Source organism: Pseudophryne corroboree, chromosome 4, assembly GCF_028390025.1.
Source record: "Pseudophryne corroboree isolate aPseCor3 chromosome 4, aPseCor3.hap2, whole genome shotgun sequence".
In the NCBI taxonomy this organism is placed as follows: Eukaryota; Metazoa; Chordata; class Amphibia; order Anura; family Myobatrachidae; genus Pseudophryne; species Pseudophryne corroboree.
Genome location: NC_086447.1, coordinates 437,004,647 through 437,024,910, shown reverse-complemented (window position 1 = coordinate 437,024,910; position 20,264 = coordinate 437,004,647). Strand labels below are relative to the sequence as shown.

Below are 20,264 nucleotides of genomic sequence, written 5' to 3'. Positions count from 1 at the left end.
TCACTATGCTACACCACCCAGCGTGGCTCACCCACACTGGGCATCTCCTGCTGCCTGGCACATTGAGCCTTGGTGTATGAGGACACATCTGTAACTGTATTAATATTCTGTTTAGTCAGAAGTCTCTTAAAGTACATTTATGTCTCTGGACCATGAAAGGTAACCAGAAAACTTGGAGGGAAACCAACACAAACACTGGTAGAACATCCAACTGCCGCAGGTGCTTTCCCTGGGTTGAATCAAACCCACATCACCAAAAAAAAAGCTATGCAGAAATGATAGTATACATATGCACACATCATATAGGGCTAGATGCATCATCACTTGGAGAGTGTTAAAATGGAAAGTGATAAACTAACAGCCAACCAGCTCCTGTCATTTCTCTATCGTCCTAAGTGGATGCTGGGGTTCCTGAAAGGACCATGGGGAATAGCGGCTCCGCAGGAGACAGGGCACAAAAAAGTAAAGCTTTACTAGGTCAGGTGGTGTGCACTGGCTCCTCCCCCTATGACCCTCCTCCAGACTCCAGTTAGATTTTGTGCCCGAACGAGAAGGGTGCAATCTAGGTGGCTCTCCTAAAGAGCTGCTTAGAGAAAGTTTAGTTTAGGTTTTTTTCTTTACAGTGAGTCCTGCTGGCAACAGGATCACTGCAACGTGGGACTTAGGGGGAAAGTAGTAAACTCACCTGCATGCAGAGTGGATTTGCTGCTTGGCTACTGGACACCATTAGCTCCAGAGGGATCGAACACAGGCCCAGCCGTGGAGTCCGGTCCCGGAGCCGCGCCGCCGACCCCCTTGCAGATGCTGAAGCGTGAAGAGGTCCGGAAACCGGCGGCTGAAGACTCCTCAGTCTTCATAAGGTAGCGCACAGCACTGCAGCTGTGCGCCATTTTCCTCTCAGCACACTTCACTGGGCAGTCACTGAGGGTGCAGAGCGCTGGGGGGGGGCGCTCTGAGAGGCAAATATAAACCTTATACAAGGCTAAAAATACCTCACATATAGCCCATAGGGGCTATATGGAGATATTTAACCCCTGCCTGACTGGAAAAATAGCGGGAGAAGAACCCGCCGAAAAAGGGGCGGGGCCTATCTCCTCAGCACACGGCGCCATTTTCTGTCACAGCTCCGCTGGTCAGAACGGCTCCCAGGTCTCTCCCCTGCACTGCACTACAGAAACAGGGTAAAACAGAGAGGGGGGGCACATTAATGGCTATATATATATATATTAAAGCAGCTATAAGGGAGCACTTAATATAAGGATATCCCTTGTATATATAGCGCTTTGTGGTGTGTGCTGGCAGACTCTCCCTCTGTCTCCCCAAAAGGGCTAGTGGGTCCTGTCTTCATTAGAGCATTCCCTGTGAGTTTGCGGTGTGTGTCGGTACGTGGTGTCGACATGTATGAGGACGATATTGGTGTGGAGGCGGAGCAATTGCCAAATATGCAGATGTCACCCCCCAGGGGGTCGACACCAGAATGGATGCCTTTATTTGTGGAATTACGTGATGGTTTATCTTCCCTTAAACAGTCAGTTGAGGACATGAGGCGGCCGGACAATCAATTAATGCCTGTCCAGGCGCCTCAAACACCGTCAGGGGCTGTAAAACGCCCTTTGCCTCAGTCGGTCGACACAGACCCAGACACGGGCACTGATTCCAGTGACGACGGTAGAAATTCAAACGTATTTTCCAGTAGGGCCACACGTTATATGATTTTGGCAATGAAGGAGACGTTACATTTAGCTGATACTACAGATACCGTAAAACAGGGTATTATGTATGGTGTGAAAAAACTACAAACAGTTTTTCCTGAATCAGAAGAATTAAATGACGTGTGTGATGAAGCGTGGGTTGCTCCTGATAAAAAGTTGATAATTTCAAAAAAGTTATTGGCATTATACCCTTTCCCGCCAGAGGTTAGGGCGCGCTGGGAAACACCCCCTAAGGTGGACAAGGCGCTCACACGCTTATCCAAACAAGTGGCGTTACCCTCTCCTGAGACGGCCGCACTTAAGGATCCATCAGATAGAAAGATGGAAGTTATTCAAAAGAATATATACACACATGCAGGTGTTATACTACGACCAGCTATAGCAACTGCCTGGATGTGCAGTGCTGGAGTAGTTTGGTCAGAATCCCTGATTGAAAATATTGATACCCTAGATAGGGACAATGTTTTACTGTCGTTAGAACAAATAAAGGATGCATTTATCTATATGCGTGATGCACAGAGGGATATTTGCACACTGGCATCTCGGATGAGTGCTATGTCCATTTCAGCCAGAAGAGCCTTATGGACACGACAGTGGACAGGCGATGCGGATTCAAAACGTCACATGGAGGTTTTGCCGTATAAAGGGGAGGAGTTATTTGGAGTTGGTCTATCAGACTTGGTGGCCACGGCTACTGCCGGGAAATCCACTTTTTTACCTCAAGTCACTCCCCAACAGAGAAAGGCACCGACCTTTCAACCGCAGCCTTTTCGCTCCTACAAAAATAAGAGAGCAAAGGGCTTGTCGTACCTGCCACGAGGCAGAGGAAGAGGGAAGAGACACCAACAGGCAGCTCCTTCCCAGGAACAGAAGCCCTCCCCGGCTCCTGCAAAAACCTCAGCATGACGCTGGGGCCTCTCAAGCGGACTCGGGGACAGTGGGGGGCCGTCTCAAAAATTACAGCGCGCAGTGGGCTCACTCGCAGGTAGACCCCTGGATCCTGCAGATAATATCTCAGGGGTACAGGTTGGAATTAGAGACGGATCCTCCTCATCGTTTCCTGAAGTCTGCCTTACCAACCGTCTCTTCCGAAAGGGAGAGGGTGTTGGAAGCCATTCACAAGCTGTACGCTCAGCAGGTGATAGTCAAAGTACCCCTATTACAACAAGGAAAGGGGTATTATTCCACTCTATTTGTGGTACCGAAGCCGGATGGCTCGGTAAGGCCTATTCTAAATCTGAAGTCCTTGAACCTCTACATAAAAAAGTTCAAGTTCAAGATGGAGTCACTCAGAGCAGTGATAGCGAACCTGGAAGAAGGGGACTTTATGGTATCCTTGGACATCAAGGATGCGTATCTACACGTTCCGATTTACCCCGCACACCAGGGGTACCTCAGGTTCATTGTTCAAAACTGTCACTATCAGTTTCAGACGCTGCCGTTCGGATTGTCCACGGCGCCTCGGGTCTTTACCAAGGTAATGGCCGAGATGATGATTCTTCTTCGAAGAAAAGGCGTATTAGTTATCCCATACTTGGACGATCTCCTAATAAGGGCAAGGTCCAGAGAACAGCTGGAGACAGCTTTAGCACTATCTCAAGAGGTGCTAAGACAACACGGGTGGATTCTGAATATTCCAAAATCCCATTTAATCCCGACAACTCGTCTGCTGTTCCTAGGAATGATTCTGGACACGGTTCAGAAAAAGGTTTTCCTTCCAGAGGAAAAAGCCAAGGAGTTATCCGATCTGGTCAGGAACCTCCTAAAACCAGGAAAAGTGTCAGTACATCAATGCACAAGAGTCCTGGGAAAAATGGTGGCTTCTTACGAAGCAATTCCATTCGGCAGATTCCATGCAAGAATATTCCAAAGGGATCTGTTGGACAAATGGTCAGGGTCGCATCTGCAGATGCACCTGCGAATAACCCTGTCACCAAAGACAAGGGTGTCACTTCTGTGGTGGTTGCAGAAGGCTCACCTATTAGAAGGCCGCAGATTCGGCATTCAGGATTGGATCCTGGTGACCACGGACGCCAGCCTGAGAGGCTGGGGAGCAGTCACACAAGGAAGAAACTTCCAGGGAGTATGGACGAGTCTGGAAAAGTCTCTTCACATAAACATTCTGGAACTAAGAGCAATCTACAATGCTCTAAGCCAGGCGGAACTTCTCCTGCAAGGAAAGCCGGTGTTGATTCAGTCGGACAACATCACGGCGGTCGCCCATGTAAACAGGCAGGGCGGCACAAGAAGCAGGAGTGCAATGGCAGAAGCTGCCAAGATTCTTCGCTGGGCGGAGAATCGCGTGATAGCACTGTCAGCAGTGTTCATCCCGGGCGTGGACAACTGGGAAGCAGACTTCCTCAGCAGACACGATCTTCATCCGGGAGAGTGGGGTCTACATCCAGAAGTCTTCAACATGTTAATAGACCGTTGGGAAAGACCAATTGTAGACATGATGGCGTCTCGCCTCAACAAGAAACTGGACAAATATTGCGCCAGGTCAAGAGATCCACAGGCAATAGCTGTGGACGCACTGGTAACTCCTTGGGTGTACCAGTCAGTGTATGTGTTTCCTCCTCTGCCGCTCATACCAAAGGTATTGAAGATCATACGGCAAAGAAGAGTAAGAACAATACTAGTGGTTCCGGATTGGCCGAGAAGGACTTGGTATCCGGAACTTCAAGAGATGCTCACGGACGAACCGTGGCCTCTACCTCTGAGAAGGGACCTGCTACAGCAGGGTCCCTGTCTTTTTCAAGACTTACCGCGGCTGCGTTTGACGGCATGGCGGTTGAACGCCAGATCCTAAAAGGGAAAGGCATTCCAGAAGAAGTCATTCCTACCTTGATTAAGGCACGGAAGGAAGTCACCGTGAAACATTATCACCGCATTTGGCGAAAATATGTAGCGTGGTGCGAGGATCGGAGGGTTCCGACGGAGGAATTCCAACTGGGTCGTTTCCTACATTTCCTGCAATCAGGATTATCTATGGGTCTCAAATTGGGATCCATTAAGGTTCAAATTTCGGCCCTGTCAATATTCTTCCAAAAAGAATTGGCCTCTGTCCCTGAGGTCCAGACTTTTGTCAAGGGAGTACTGCATATACAGCCTCCTGTGGTGCCTCCGGTGGCACCGTGGGATCTAAATGTAGTTTTAGATTTCCTCAAATCCCATTGGTTTGAACCATTGAAAAAGGTGGATTTGAAATATCTCACATTGAAAGTGACTATGTTACTAGCCCTGGCCTCTGCCAGGAGAGTATCTGAATTGGCGGCTTTATCTTATAAAAGTCCTTATCTAATCTTCCATTCGGATAGGGCAGAACTGCGGACTCGTCCGCATTTTCTCCCTAAAGTGGTATCAGCATTTCATCTGAACCAACCTATTGTGGTGCCTGCGGCCACTAGCGACTTGGAGGACTCCAAGTTGTTGGACGTTGTCAGAGCCTTAAAAATATACATTGCAAGGACGGCTGGAGTCAGAAAATCTGACTCGCTGTTTATATTGTATGCACCCAACAAGTTGGGCGCACCTGCTTCTAAGCAGTCGATTGCTCGTTGGATTTGTAACACAATTCAACTTGCACATTCTGTGGCAGGCCTGCCACAGCCTAAAACTGTAAAAGCCCACTCCACAAGGAAGGTGGGCTCATCTTGGGCGGCTGCCCGAGGGGTCTCGGCATTACAACTCTGCCGAGCAGCTACGTGGTCGGGGGAGAACACGTTTGTAAAATTTTACAAATTTGATACCCTGGCAAAGGAGGACCTGGAGTTCTCTCATTCGGTGCTGCAGAGTCATCCGCACTCTCCCGCCCGTTTGGGAGCTTTGGTATAATCCCCATGGTCCTTTCAGGAACCCCAGCATCCACTTAGGACGATAGAGAAAATAAGAATTTACTTACCGATAATTCTATTTCTCGGAGTCCGTAGTGGATGCTGGGCGCCCATCCCAAGTGCGGATTATCTGCAATACTTGTACATAGTTATTGTTAACTAATTCGGGTTATTGTTAAGGAGCCATCTTTAAGAGGCCCTTTCTGTTGTCATACTGTTAACTGGGTTTAGATCACAAGTTGTACGGTGTGATTGGTGTGGCTGGTATGAGTCTTACCCGGGATTCAAAATGCCTCCCTTATTGTGTATGCTCGTCCGGGCACAGTACCTAACTGGAGTCTGGAGGAGGGTCATAGGGGGAGGAGCCAGTGCACACCACCTGACCTAGTAAAGCTTTACTTTTTTGTGCCCTGTCTCCTGCGGAGCCGCTATTCCCCATGGTCCTTTCAGGAACCCCAGCATCCACTACGGACTCCGAGAAATAGAATTATCGGTAAGTAAATTCTTATTTTTTCAAACAGAGCCTGTGACATGGCAGATAGGAGCTGATTGGCTGGTACATTTTCTCTCTCAGTTTTATCACTCTCCTGGCGATTATGCATCTAGCCTTATGTCTTTTCATTTTGGTTGAATCTGCTGCCGCTACAGTAGAATTTCCCAGATATGGTCCTCGGGGCTCACTAACATTACAGGTTTTAGCCATATTTGAGTATATGTGAATTAATTAGTATCTCGGTTATTTATTTAACCATCTGTGCACAAGCATGGATATCGCTAAAACCTGAACTGTGATAACCCTTTCAGACATAATTACCCGGCTTCAACAGTCCTTAGACCTGGAACACAGAGCGTAGGTTGAAGCCAGGGCCTTTCACACATGAGTTATTTTCAGGTCGTCACTCTACACGCCAGACTTGGGTCTTCCGACATTTTGTGGGCACTTGGAGATGACGTCATATCAGAGCGCTGCTGTCCCCTGCCAATCAATTTCTTTTGCGTGACCTGGGTCATCAAGATCCAGGTCGAACCTTTCAGAGGGAGTAAAGGGAGGTCGCACAAGTCGTCTATTCTTTATAATCGGCCCCCTTAGGTACTTCCTATTTTATTTATATAACTGATCTTTATTGGGGGGTGCTACCACAGGCAAGATAGAATGATATATATACAAAAAAGGAAAACCAAGATTGCCTTATATTGGTGCACACTACTGATAATAAAATTTAACTTTTAATTTGAGTTGTTAAAAAACATTTGCGAAATATAGGATAAAATATAGAAGTGAAAAGATAAAGAAATTATTTAAAATGTCTTTCTGCACATGGGGTGTCCGCAAGCTATAGAGTCTATATGCCTTCACAATATCCAAATCTCTATATGTTGTGTTTATGCTTATTAATAAATATTCTGCAATTTTCAGCAAATATCCGTGTCTTATTCTTTGTTGCCCTATACATATATATCCTATATTTCCAACAATTATTTGTATGTTATTTCTTGTTATTGGTATAACAAATATATATGTTGTAAAGTACATCTATGCTTGATCCCTGTATATGGGAATCACTATAAAAATCCCTAGTGGGTCAATCTCATTTGTTGTCATACAGCAGCAAATCTGAGCAGCCACACTGTTTTCGTATTATATATCCCTCCTGGTAGGCTATATATATATAGTATGTTTCTCATTAGAGTTAGTGTGTCTCATCAACACAAACAGCTATCTTAATATATATTTTATTGGGATTCAGAATATGGCCTATTTCTCTAACGTCCTAGTGGATGCTGGGGACTCCGAAAGGACCATGGGGAATAGCGGCTCCGCAGGAGACAGGGCACAAAAGTAAAGCTTTCCGATCAGGTGGTGTGCACTGGCTCCTCCCCCTATGACCCTCCTCCAAGCCAGTTAGATTTTTGTGCCCGGCCGAGAAGGGTGCAATCTAGGTGGCTCTCCTAAAGAGCTGCTTAGAAAAGTTTAGCTTAGGTTTTTTATTTTACAGTGAGTCCTGCTGGCAACAGGATCACTGCAACGAGGGACTTAGGGGAGAAGAAGTGAACTCGCCTGCGTGCAGGATGGATTGGCTTCTTGGCTACTGGACATCAGCTCCAGAGGGACGATCACAGGTACAGCCTGGATTGTCACCGGAGCCTTGCCGCCGGCCCCCTTGCAGATGCTGAAGTAAGAAGAGGTCCAGAATCGGCGGCAGAAGACTCCTCAGTCTTCTAAAGGTAGCGCACAGCACTGCAGCTGTGCGCCATTTTCCTCTCAGCACACTTCACACGGCAGTCACTGAGGGTGCAGGGCGCTGGGAGGGGGGCGCCCTGGGAGGCAAATGAATACCTATTTTGGCTAAAAATACCTCACATATAGCCTCCGGAGGCTATATGGAGATATTTAACCCCTGCCAGAATCCGTTAAGAGCGGGAGACGAGGCCGCCGAAAAAGGGGCGGGGCCTATCTCCTCAGCACACAGCGCCATTTTCCCTCACAGAAAGGCTGGAGGGAAGGCTCCCAGGCTCTCCCCTGCACTGCACTACAGAAACAGGGTTAAAACAGAGAGGGGGGGCACTAATTTGGCGTTAGAAATATATAAAAAAGATGCTATAAGGGAAAACACTTATATAAGGTTGTCCCTATATAATTATAGCGTTTTTGGTGTGTGCTGGTAAACTCTCCCTCTGTCTCTCCAAAGGGCTAGTGGGTCCTGTCCTCTATCAGAGCATTCCCTGTGTGTGTGCTGTGTGTCGGTACGTGTGTGTCGACATGTATGAGGACGATGTTGGTGAGGAGGCGGAGCAATTGCCTGTAATGGTGATGTCACTCTCTAGGGAGTCGACACCGGAAGGGATGGCTTATTTAGGGAATTACGTGATAATGTCAACACGCTGCAAGGTCGGTTGACGACATGAGACGGCCGACAAACAATTAGTACCGGTCCAGACGTCTCAAAAACACCGTCAGGGGTTTTAAAACGCCCGTTTACTTTAGTCGGTCGACACAGACACAGACAGGGACACTGAATCCAGTGTTGACGGTGAATAAACAAACGTATTCCTTATTAGGGCCACACGTTAAAGGCAATGAAGGAGGTGTTACATATTTCTGATACTACAAGTACCACAAAAGAGGGTATTATGTGGGATGTGAAAAAACTACCGTAGTTTTTCCTGAATCAGATAAATTAAATAAAGTGTGTGATGATGCGTGGGTTCCCCCCGATAGAAAATTATGGGCGGTATACCCTTTCCCGCCAGAAGTTAGGGCGCGTTGGGAAACACCCCTTAGGGTGGATAAGGCGCTCACACGCTTATCAAAACAAGTGGCGGTACCGTCTATAGATAGGGCCGTCCTCAAGGACCAGCTGACAGGAGGCTGGAAAATATCATAAAAAGTATATACACACATACTGGTGTTATACTGCGACCAGCGATCGCCTCAGCCTGGATGTGCAGAGCTGGGGTGGCTTGGTCGGATTCCCTGACTAAAAATATTGATACCCTTGACAGGGACAGTATTTTATTGACTATAGAGCATTTAAAGGATGCATTTCTATATATGCGAGATGCACAGAGGGATATTTGCACTCTGGCATCAAGAGTAAATGCGATGTCCATATCTGCCAGAAGATGTTATGGACACGACAGTGGTCAGGTGATGCAGATTCCAAACGGCACAAAGGTGTATTGCCGTATAAAGGAAGAGGAGTTATTTGGGGTCGGTCCATCGGACCTGGTGGCCACGGCAACTGCTGGAAAATCCGCCGTTTTTACCCTAAGTCACATCTCTGCAGAAAAAGACACCGTCTTTTCAGCCTCAGGCCTTTCGTCCCTATAAGATCATATCTGCCCAGGGATAGAGGAAAGGGAAGAAGACTGCAGCAGGCAGCCCATTCCCAGGACCAGAAGCGTTCCACCGCTTCTGACAAGTTCTCAGCATGGCGCTGAGACCGTACAGGACCCCTGGATCCTACAAGTAGTATCCCAGGGGTACAGATTGGAATGTCGAGACGTTTCCCCTTCGCAGGCTCCTGAAGTCTGTTTTACCAAGGTCTCCCTCCGACAAGGAGGCAGTATGGGAAAAAATTCACAAGCTGTATTCCCAGCAGGTGATAATTAAATTACCCCTCCTACTACAAGAAAAGGGGTATTATTCCACACTATATTGTGGTACTGAAGCCAGAAGGCTAGGTGAGACTTATTCTAAAAAATTTTTTGAACACTTACAAAGGTTCAAATCAAGATGGAGTCACTCAGAGCAGTGATAACGAACCAGGAAGAAGGGGACTATATAGTGTCCCGGGACTTCAGGGATGCTTACCTCTATGTCCCAAATTTGCCCTTCTCACTAAGGGTACCTCAGGTTCGTGGTGCAGAACTGTCACTATCAGTTTCAGACGCTGCCGTTTGGATTGTCCACGGCACCCCGGGTCTTTACCAAGGTAATGGCCGAAATGATGATTCTTCTTCGAAGAAAAGGCGTCTTAATTATCCCTTACTTGGACGATCTCCTGATAAGGGCATAGTCCAGGGAACAGTTGGAGGTCGGAGTAGCACTATCTCGGATACTGCTACAACAGCACGGGTGGATTCTAAATATTCCAAAATCGCAGCTGATCCCGACGACACGTCTGCTGTGCCTAGGGATGATTCTGGACACAGTCCAGAAAAAGGTGTTTCTCCCGGAAGAGAAAGCCAGGGAGTTATCCGAGCTAGTCAGGAACCTCCTAAAAACAGTGCATCATTGCACAAGGGTCCTGGTAAAAATGGTGGCTTCCTACGAAGCAATTCCATTCGGCAGATTTCACGCAAGAACTTTTCAGTGGGATCTGCTGGACAAATGGTCCGGATCGCATCTTCAGATGCATCAGCGGATAACCCTATATCCAAGGACAAGGGTGTCTCTCCTGTGGTGGTTATAGAGTGCTCATCTTCTAGAGGGCCGCAGATTCGGCATTCAGGATTGGATGCTGGTGACCACGGAGCCCAGCCCGAGAGGCTGGGGAGCAGTCACACAAGGAAAAAATTTCCAGGGAGTGTGATCAAGTCTGGAGACTTTTCTCCACATAAATATACTGGAGCTAAGGGTAAATTTATAATGCTCTAAGCTTAGCAAGACCTCTGCTTCAAGGTCAGCCGGTATTGATCCAGTGGGAAAAACATCACGGCAGTCGCTAACGTAAACAGACAGGGCGACACAAGAAGCAGGAGGGCAATGGCAAAAACTGCAAGGACTTTTCGCTGGGCGGAAAATCATGTGATAGCACTGTCAGCAGTGTTTCATCCCGGGAATGGAAACTGGGAAGCAGACTTCCTCAGCAGGCACGACCTCCACCCGGGAGAGTGGAAACTTCATCGGGAAGTTTTTTCCACATGATTGTAAACCGTTGGGAAATACCAAAGGTGGACATGATGGCGTCCCGTCTGAACAAAAAACGGGACAGGTATTGCGCCAGGTCAAGAGACCCTCAGGCAATAGCTGTGGACGTTCTGGTAACACCGTGGGTGTACCAGTCGGTGTATGTGTTCCCTCCTCTGCTTCTCATACCTAAGGTGCTGAGAATTATAAGACGTAGAGGAGTAAGAACTATACTCATGGCTCCGGATTGGCCAAGAAGGACTTGGTACCCGGAACTTCAAGAGATGCTTACAGAGGTCTTATGGCCTCTGCCGCTAAGAAGGGACTTGCTTCAGCAAGTACCATGTCTGTTCCAAGACTTACCGCAGCTGCGTTTGTCGGCATGGCGGTGGAAAGCCGGATCCTAAGGGAAAAAGGCATTCCGGAAGAGGTCATTCCTACCCTGGTCAAAGCCAGAAAGGAGGTGACCGCACAACATTATCACCACATGTGGCGAAAATATGTTGCGTGGTGTGAGGCCAGGAAGGCCCCACAAAGAAATTTAAACTCGGTCGTTTCCTGCATTTCCTGCAAACAGGAGTGTCTATGGGCCTCAAATTGGGGTCCATTAAGGTTCAAATTTCGGCCCTGTCGATTTTCTTCCAGAAAGACTTGGCTTCAGTTCCTGAAGTCCAGAAGTTTGTCAAGGGAGTATTGCATATACAACCCCCTTTTGTGCCTCCAGTGGCACTGTGGGATCTCAACGTAGTTCTGGGATTCCTCAAATCACATTGGTTTAAAACCAGTCAAATCTGTGGATTTGAAGCATCTCACATGAAAAGTGACCATGCTCTTGGCCCTGGCCTGGACCAGGCGAGTGTCAAATTGGTGGTTTTTTCTCAAAAAAGCCCATATCTGTTTGTCCATTCGGACAGGGCAGAGCTGCGGACTCGTCCCCAGTTCTCTCCCTAAGGTGGTGTCAGTGTTTCACCTGAACCAGCTTATTGTGGTGCCTTGCACCTACTAGGGACTTGGAGGACTCCAAGTTGCTAGATGTTGTCAGGGCCCTGAAACTATGTTCCAGGACGGCTGGAGTCAGGAAAACTGACTTGCTGTTATCCTGCATGCACCCAACAAACTGGGTGCTCTTGCTTCTAAGCAGACTATTGCTAGTTGGATGTGTAATACAATTCAGCTTGCACATTCTGTGGCAGGCCTGCCACAGTCAAAATATGTAAATGCCCATTCCACAAGGAAGGTGGGCTCATCTTGGGCGGCTGCCCGAGGGGTCTCGGCTTTACAACCTTGCCGAGCAGCTACTTGGTCAGGGGCAAACACGTTTGCTAAATTCTACAAATTTGATACCCTGGCTAAGGAGGACCTGGAGTTCTCTCATTCGGTGCTGCAGAGTCATCCGCACTCTCCCGCCCGTTTGGGAGCTTTGGTATAATCCCCATGGTCCTTTCAGGAACCCCAGCATCCACTAGGACGATAGAGAAAATAAGAATTTACTTACCGATAATTCTATTTCTCGGAGTCCGTAGTGGATGCTGGGCGCCCATCCCAAGTGCGGATTATCTGCAATACTTGTACATAGTTACAAAAATCGGGTTATTATTGTTGTGAGCCATCTTTTCAGAGGCTCCGCTGTTATCATACTGTTAACTGGGTTTAGATCACAAGTTGTACGGTGTGATTGGTGTGGCTGGTATGAGTCTTACCCGGGATTCAAAATTCCTCCCTTATTGTGTACGCTCGTCCGGGCACAGTACCTAACTGGCTTGGAGGAGGGTCATAGGGGGAGGAGCCAGTGCACACCACCTGATCGGAAAGCTTTACTTTTGTGCCCTGTCTCCTGCGGAGCCGCTATTCCCCATGGTCCTTTCAGGAACCCCAGCATCCACTACGGACTCCGAGAAATAGAATTATCGGTAAGTAAATTCTTATTTTTTTCCTCACAGCTCCGTTGGAGGAAGGCTCCCCGACTCTCCCCTGCAGTCCTGCACAACAGAAACAGGGTAAAACAAGAGAGGGGGGGGCACTAAATTGGCATATTAATATATACAGCAGCTATATTAGGGAAAAACACTTATATAAGGTTATCCCTGTATATATATATATATATATATAGCGCTCTGGTGTGTGCTGGCAAACTCTCCCTCTGTCTCCCCAAAGGGCTAGTGGGGTCCTGTCCTCTATCAGAGCATTCCCTGTGTGTGTGCTGTGTGTCGGTACGCTGTGTCGACATGTATGAGGAGGAAAATGGTGTGGAGGCGGAGCAATTGCCTGTGTTAGTGATGTCACCCCCTAGGGAGTCGACACCTGACTGGATGGTCTTATGGAAAGAATTACGTGATAGTGTCGGCACTTTACAAAAGACTGTTGACGACATGAGACAGCCGGCAAATCAGTTAATACCTGTACAGGCGTCTCAAACACCGTCAGGGGCTATAAAACGCCCGTTACCTCAGGTCGATACTGACACGGACACTGACTCCAGTGTCGACGGTGAGGAAACAAACGTATTTTCCAGTAGGGCCACACGTTACATGATCACGGCAATGAAGGAGGTTTTGAACATTTCTGATACTACAAGTACCACAAAAAAGGGTATTATGTGGGGTGTGAAAAAACTACCCGTAGTTTTTCCTGAATCAGATGAATTAAATGAGGTGTGTGATGAAGCGTGGGTTTCCCCCGATAAAAAACTGCTAATTTCTAAAAAATTATTGGCATTATACCCTTTTCCGCCAGAGGTTAGGGCGCGTTGGGAAACACCCCCTAGCGTAGATAAGGCGCTCACACGCTTATCAAAACAAGTGGCGTTACCGTCCCCTGATACGGCCGCCCTCAAGGAACCAGCTGATAGGAAGCTGGAAAATATCCTTAAAAGTATATACACACATACTGGTATTATACTGCGACCAGCAATCGCCTCAGCCTGGATGTGCAGTGCTGGGGTGGCTTGGTCGGATTCCCTGACTGAAAATATTGATACCCTGGACAGGGACAATATATTATTGACTATAGAGCATTTAAAGGATGCATTTCTATATATGCGAGATGCACAGAGGGATATTTGCACTCTGGCATCAAGAGTAAGTGCGATGTCCATTTCTGCCAGAAGAGGATTATGGACGCGACAGTGGTCAGGGGATGCGGATTCCAAACGGCATATGGAAGTATTGCCGTATAAAGGGGAGGAGTTATTTGGGGTCGGTCTATCGGCCCTGGTGGCCACGGCAACGGCTGGAAAATCCACCTTTTTACCGCCTTACAAGCGGACTCAGGCACGGTGGGGGGCCCGTCTCAAGAATTTCAGCGCGCAGTGGGCACACTCGCAAGTGGACCCCTGGATCCTGCAGGTAGTATCTCAGGGGTACAAATTGGAATTCGAGACGTCTCCCCCTCGTCGGTTCCTGAAGTCTGCTTTACCAACGTCTCCCCCCGACAGGGAGGCGGTATTGGAAGCCATTCACAAGCTGTATTCCCAGCAGGTGATAATCAAGGTACCCCTCCTACAACAGGGAAAGGGGTATTATTCCACGCTGTTTGTGGTACCGAAGCCGGACGGCTCGGTGAGACCCATTTTAAATCTGAAATCCTTGAACACTTACATAAAAAGGTTCAAGTTCAAGATGGAGTCACTCAGAGCAGTGATAGCGAACCTGGAAGAAGGGGACTATATGGTGTCTCTGGACATCAAGGATGCTTACCTCCATGTCCCAATTTGCCCTTCTCACCAAGGGTACCTCAGGTTTGTGGTACAGAACTGTCACTATCAGTTTCAGACGCTGCCGTTTGGATTGTCCACGGCACCCCGGGTCTTTACCAAGGTAATGGCCGAAATGATGATTCTTCTTCGAAGAAAAGGCGTCTTAATTATCCCTTACTTGGACGATCTCCTGATAAGGGCAAGGTCCAGAGAACAGTTAGAGGTCGGAGTAGCACTATCTCAAGTAGTACTACGACAGCACGGATGGATTCTAAATATTCCAAAATCGCAGCTGATTCCGACGACACGTCTGCTGTTCCTAGGGATGATTCTGGACACAGTACAGAAAAAGGTGTTTCTCCCGGAGGAGAAAGCCAAGGAGTTATCCGACCTAGTCAGGAACCTCCTAAGACCAGGCCAAGTGTCAGTACATCAATGCACAAGGGTCCTGGGAAAGATGGTGGCTTCTTACGAAGCGATTCCATTCGGCAGATTCCACGCAAGAACTTTTCAGTGGGATCTGCTGGACAAATGGTCCGGATCGCATCTTTAAATGCATCAGCGGATAACCCTGTCTCCAAGGACAAGGGTGTCTCTCCTGTGGTGGTTACAGAGTGCTCATCTCCTAGAGGGCCGCAGATTCGGCATTCAGGGTTGGGTCCTGGTGACCACGGATGCCAGCCTGAGAGGCTGGGGAGCAGTCACACAGGGAAGAAATTTCCAGGGCTTGTGGTCAAGCATGGAAACGTCACTTCACATAAATATCCTGGAACTAAGGGCCATTTACAATGCCCTAAGTCAGGCAAGACCTCTGCTTCAGGGTCAGCCGGTGTTGATCCAGTCGGACAACATCACGGCAGTCGCCCACGTAAACAGACAGGGCGGCACAAGAAGCAGGAGGGCAATGATGGAAGGGGCAAGGATTCTTCGCTGGGCGGAGAATCATGTGATAGCACTGTCAGCAGTTTTCATTCCGGGAGTGGACAACTGGGAAGCAGACTTCCTCAGCAGACACGATCTTCACCCGGGGGAGTGGGGACTTCACCCAGAAGTCTTCCACATGATTGTGAACCGTTGGGAAAAACCAAAGGTGGACATGATGGCGTCCCGCCTCAACAAAAAACTGGACAGATATTGCGCCAGGTCAAGGGACCCTCAGGCAATAGCTGTGGACGCTCTGGTAACACCGTGGGTGTACCAGTCAGTGTATGTGTTCCCTCCTCTTCCTCTCATACCAAAAGTACTGAGAATCATAAGAAGGAGAGGAGTAAAGACTATACTCGTGGCTCCGGATTGGCCAAGAAGGACTTGGTACCCGGAAATTCAAGAGATGCTCGCGGAAGACCCGTGGCCTCTACCTCTAAGAAAGGACCTGCTCCAGCAGGGACCATGTCTGTTCCAAGACTTACCGCGGCTGCGTTTGACGGCATGGCGGTTGAACGCCGGATCCTGAAGGAAAAAGGCATTCCGGATGAAGTCATCCCTACCCTGATCAAAGCCAGGAAGGATGTAACCATACAACATTATCACCGTATTTGGCGTAAATATGTTGCGTGGTGCGAGGCCAGTAAGGCCCCTACAGAGGAATTTCAACTGGGTCGTTTCCTGCATTTCCTGCAAACAGGACTGTCTATGGGCCTCAAATTAGGGTCCATTAAGGTTCAAATTTCGGCCCTGTCAATATTCTTCCAAAAAGAACTGGCTTCTGTTCCTGAAGTTCAGACGTTTGTCAAGGGAGTACTGCATATACAGCCTCCTTTTGTGCCTCCAGTGGCACCTTGGGATCTCAATGTAGTTTTGGGATTCCTAAAATCACATTGGTTTGAACCACTCACCACTGTGGACTTAAAATATCTCACATGGAAAGTGGTAATGCTGTTAGCCCTGGCTTCAGCCAGGCGTGTCTCAGAATTGGCGGCTTTATCCTATAAAAGCCCTTACCTAATTTTTCATATGTGGTGCCTGCGGCTACTAGGGACTTGGAGGATTCCAAGTTGCTGGACGTAGTCAGGGCCCTGAAAATATATGTTTCCAGGACGGCTGGAGTCAGAAAATCTGATTCGCTGTTTATCCTGTATGCACCCAGCAAGCTGGGTGCTCCTGCTTCTAAGCAGACGATTGCTCGTTGGATTTGTAGTACAATTCAGCTTGCACATTCTGTGGCAGGCCTGCCACAGCCAAAATCTGTAAAAGCCCATTCCACACGGAAAGTGGGCTCATCTTGGGCGGCTGCCCGAGGGGTCTCGGCTTTACAACTTTGCCGAGCAGCTACTTGGTCAGGGGCAAACATGTTTGCTAAATTCTACAAATTTGATACCCTGGCTGAGGAGGACCTGGAGTTCTCTCATTCGGTGCTGCAGAGTCATCCGCACTCTCCCGCCCGTTTGGGAGCTTTGGTATAATCCCCATGGTCCTTTCGGAGTCCCCAGCATCCACTAGGACGTTAGAGAAAATAAGAATTTACTTACCGATAATTCTATTTCTCATAGTCCGTAGTGGATGCTGGGCGCCCATCCCAAGTGCGGATTGTCTGCATTACTTGTACATGGTTATTGTTACAAAAATCGGGTTATTGTTGTTGTGAGCCATCTTTTCAGAGGCTCCTCTGTTATCATACTGTTAACTGGGTTCAGATCACAAGTTGTACGGTGTGATTGGTGTGGCTGGTATGAGTCTTACCCGGGATTCAAAATCCTTCCTTATTGTATACGCTCGTCCGGGCACAGTATCCTAACTGAGGCTTGGAGGAGGGTCATAGGGGGAGGAGCCAGTGCACACCAGCTAGTCCTAAAGCTTTTACTTTGTGCCCAGTCTCCTGCGGAGCCGCTATTCCCCATGGTCCTTTCGGAGTACCCAGCATCCACTACGGACTATGAGAAATAGAATTATCGGTAAGTAAATTCTTATTTTTTTATATAACTCATGTGGACTGTCAGTATATTTCTTTTTACAATATTCTACCTGAACCTGCCTGTAAGGATATCTGAGTGTGATATATTGCTGGGAGTCTGTCACTGTTGTTGTACCCTATGTCCTCATTATTTATAACACTGTTATATGATCTCCCTGTAACTCACATGTTACTGTCCATGTTTCAATACTGTGGCTATATCATTAGCATTGATTTCCATTCACACAGATAAGTGTTATTAAATATCATTACACAGTGTCTCTGTCCTTTTATATAGCAATACAGTTATGTTGTCTGGCTATGACTCATATGCTGCTACAGACGTTTCAATCTTATATCTATTTCAATGAGATTCATTTACATCAATACCAGCAATTATTGTAATATATATTCTGGCAGTCTTGATTTTCATCAACACAAACCGCTATCTTAATATATATTCTGTTAGAATTCAGAATATGATCTGTTTTTTATATATATATATATATAACTCATGTGGACTGTCCGTATATTTCTTTTTATGGTATTCTGAGTCTGCCTACAAGGCTAACTGTCCAGGTTTCAATACTGTGGTTATATCATTGGTATTGATTTCCATCCACACAAGTAACTGTTATTAAATACCGTTACACAGTGTCTGTGTCCTTTATCTAGCAACACAGTTATGCTGTCTGGCTATGACTCATATGCTGCTACAGACGTTTCAATATTGTATCTGTTTCAATGAGGTTCATTTCCATCAACACCAGCAGCTGTTATGATATATATTCTATTCAGATTCGAAGTGTATCCTGTTATTTGTATATTTCACAGAGATTGCTGATATATTACTTATTTTAATAGGATATTCCACCTAGGTATTTAGCATAATGCGCTCCTCCTGCAAATAAGACTATCTGACAGGCATATATTCTCTGCATTTCAAGCACATTAGATCGCTGTGTACAGGGCTACCTAAATCCACACTTTCTATCTATGTAGTTATACCCTTCAAGGGGGTGTGTGATATTAGGGAAATACTTAAGTCATGACCACGTAATTTTGCTGTGATATACGAGGCTATCTATATACACATTGACTATCTAAATGATTGTTCCCTCTCGGGAGTGCATATGCGGTGAAGAGAAGGCGATCGAGAGAAGAAACTCTCACAGCGGGAAATGCACTGGATATATGAATTAAAAACCTTGGCCCCAAGAGGTCTTAATGACAATTATGAAATAGCACCTTTTCTTTAAATCCATTGTTTTAATAATTTTTAAAGATTGTTCATTTTAAATTGCACTGTCACTTTAAATTCACAAATAATATGTTCACTATGTCTCTAATATATGCACATTGGACAATTAATCTAAGTATGCACAAATTTCACTGCACAAGCACTTTGAATATTATAAAACTGTGCACTATATTTTTAAAAAAAAGTATATGCATCTTGCACAAGCACTTTGAATATTGCACTTATATAAATTGCGGTATTCCGTTCACATGAAAAGGTAAAGATTTTCCATTCACAATGCTCTTTAATCCTTCCCCATTACTAACCAATAGCACGGGACACATATCTATAATCCCTGTTTTACATTATTATTTATCTGTTGTTAGTATCAGGTATCACAATAGTATACAGTCTTCGGTAAGATGGCGCCGTACAATAGACAGATCTCACTGACGGAAAGAGCCTAGACGCGGCGGCGACGGGCAGCACTGTGACTGACCTGGCAGGCGCATGCGCACTGGGCTCCGCGAAGCCAGTTTGAGACAGGGCGGACATTACTGCTCCGGTTTGTCCGTGACTTCCGGCAGTCGCGGCGGACGGGGGCATAATAAACGCTCCAAATAGGCAGCACATAACTTGGTAAAACACATGAACTAGAGAGTCATGTGTTGGGCTCAATATGCACTTTGAAATAATATTATTAGACAAATTTTCCGGACGGAAATTAGTGATGAGCGGATTCGGTTTTACTCGGTTTTACTCGGTTTTACTCGGTTCTCAAAACGGCATCTTATTGGCTCACGGATGTCACGTGTTTTGGATAGCCAATAAGATGCCGTTTTGAGAACCGAGTAAAACCGAGTAAAACCGAACCTCGCTCATCTCTAACGGAAATGACGTCACTTCCGGTAAACTAGGAAAAACACCAATTCCATGTGTAATTGAATTAATTAAGAGGGGTATAAATATGTGTCCACACATTCACTATCATCACACTCCTGAGGAAGTCCAGGCTGATTGCGGAGGACGAAACGCGTTGAGTGTTTACACGTATGGACGACTTAAAATACAGATAAGCTGTTTTTAATTTATTATATGGTACGGGCAATGTTTTTACTGTCGGACTAGTTCCAAATAAATGTATATTGTTGTGTAAAAAGTATTACACTATCGGTCCTTTTTTCTACTTTTATCTTGACCATGTGAGTAACAACAAGGAGGAACACTAACAGAACATCACTGATGACGTCGCTCAGATTGTGACCCTATGCTATTTTAAAGGTGGTTGGAATTCCACCATATACGGTATAGTTCCACTTTACAGGGTGAGACTAAGGGTGATGGTCATATCATATATTTAATACTACACTAGGAGGCGCCTATTCTCACTTTTTATTTTCTATATATATATATATATATATATATATATAAACAGATCAGATTCTGAATTCTAACAGAATATATATTAAGATAGCTGTTTGTGTTGATGAAAATCAAGACTGCCAGAATATATATTACAATAATTGCTGGTATTGATGTAAA

At 46.6% G+C, this 20,264-nt stretch overlaps 1 protein-coding gene across 2 annotated transcripts in view; it reads left to right on the top strand.

Annotated features, from left to right (window-relative positions):
* The window catches only part of SNAP91 (synaptosome associated protein 91), a 346,885-nt gene that overhangs the window by 156,880 nt on the left and 169,741 nt on the right, over positions 1-20,264 (top strand). The gene's annotated exons all lie outside the window — the stretch shown is intronic.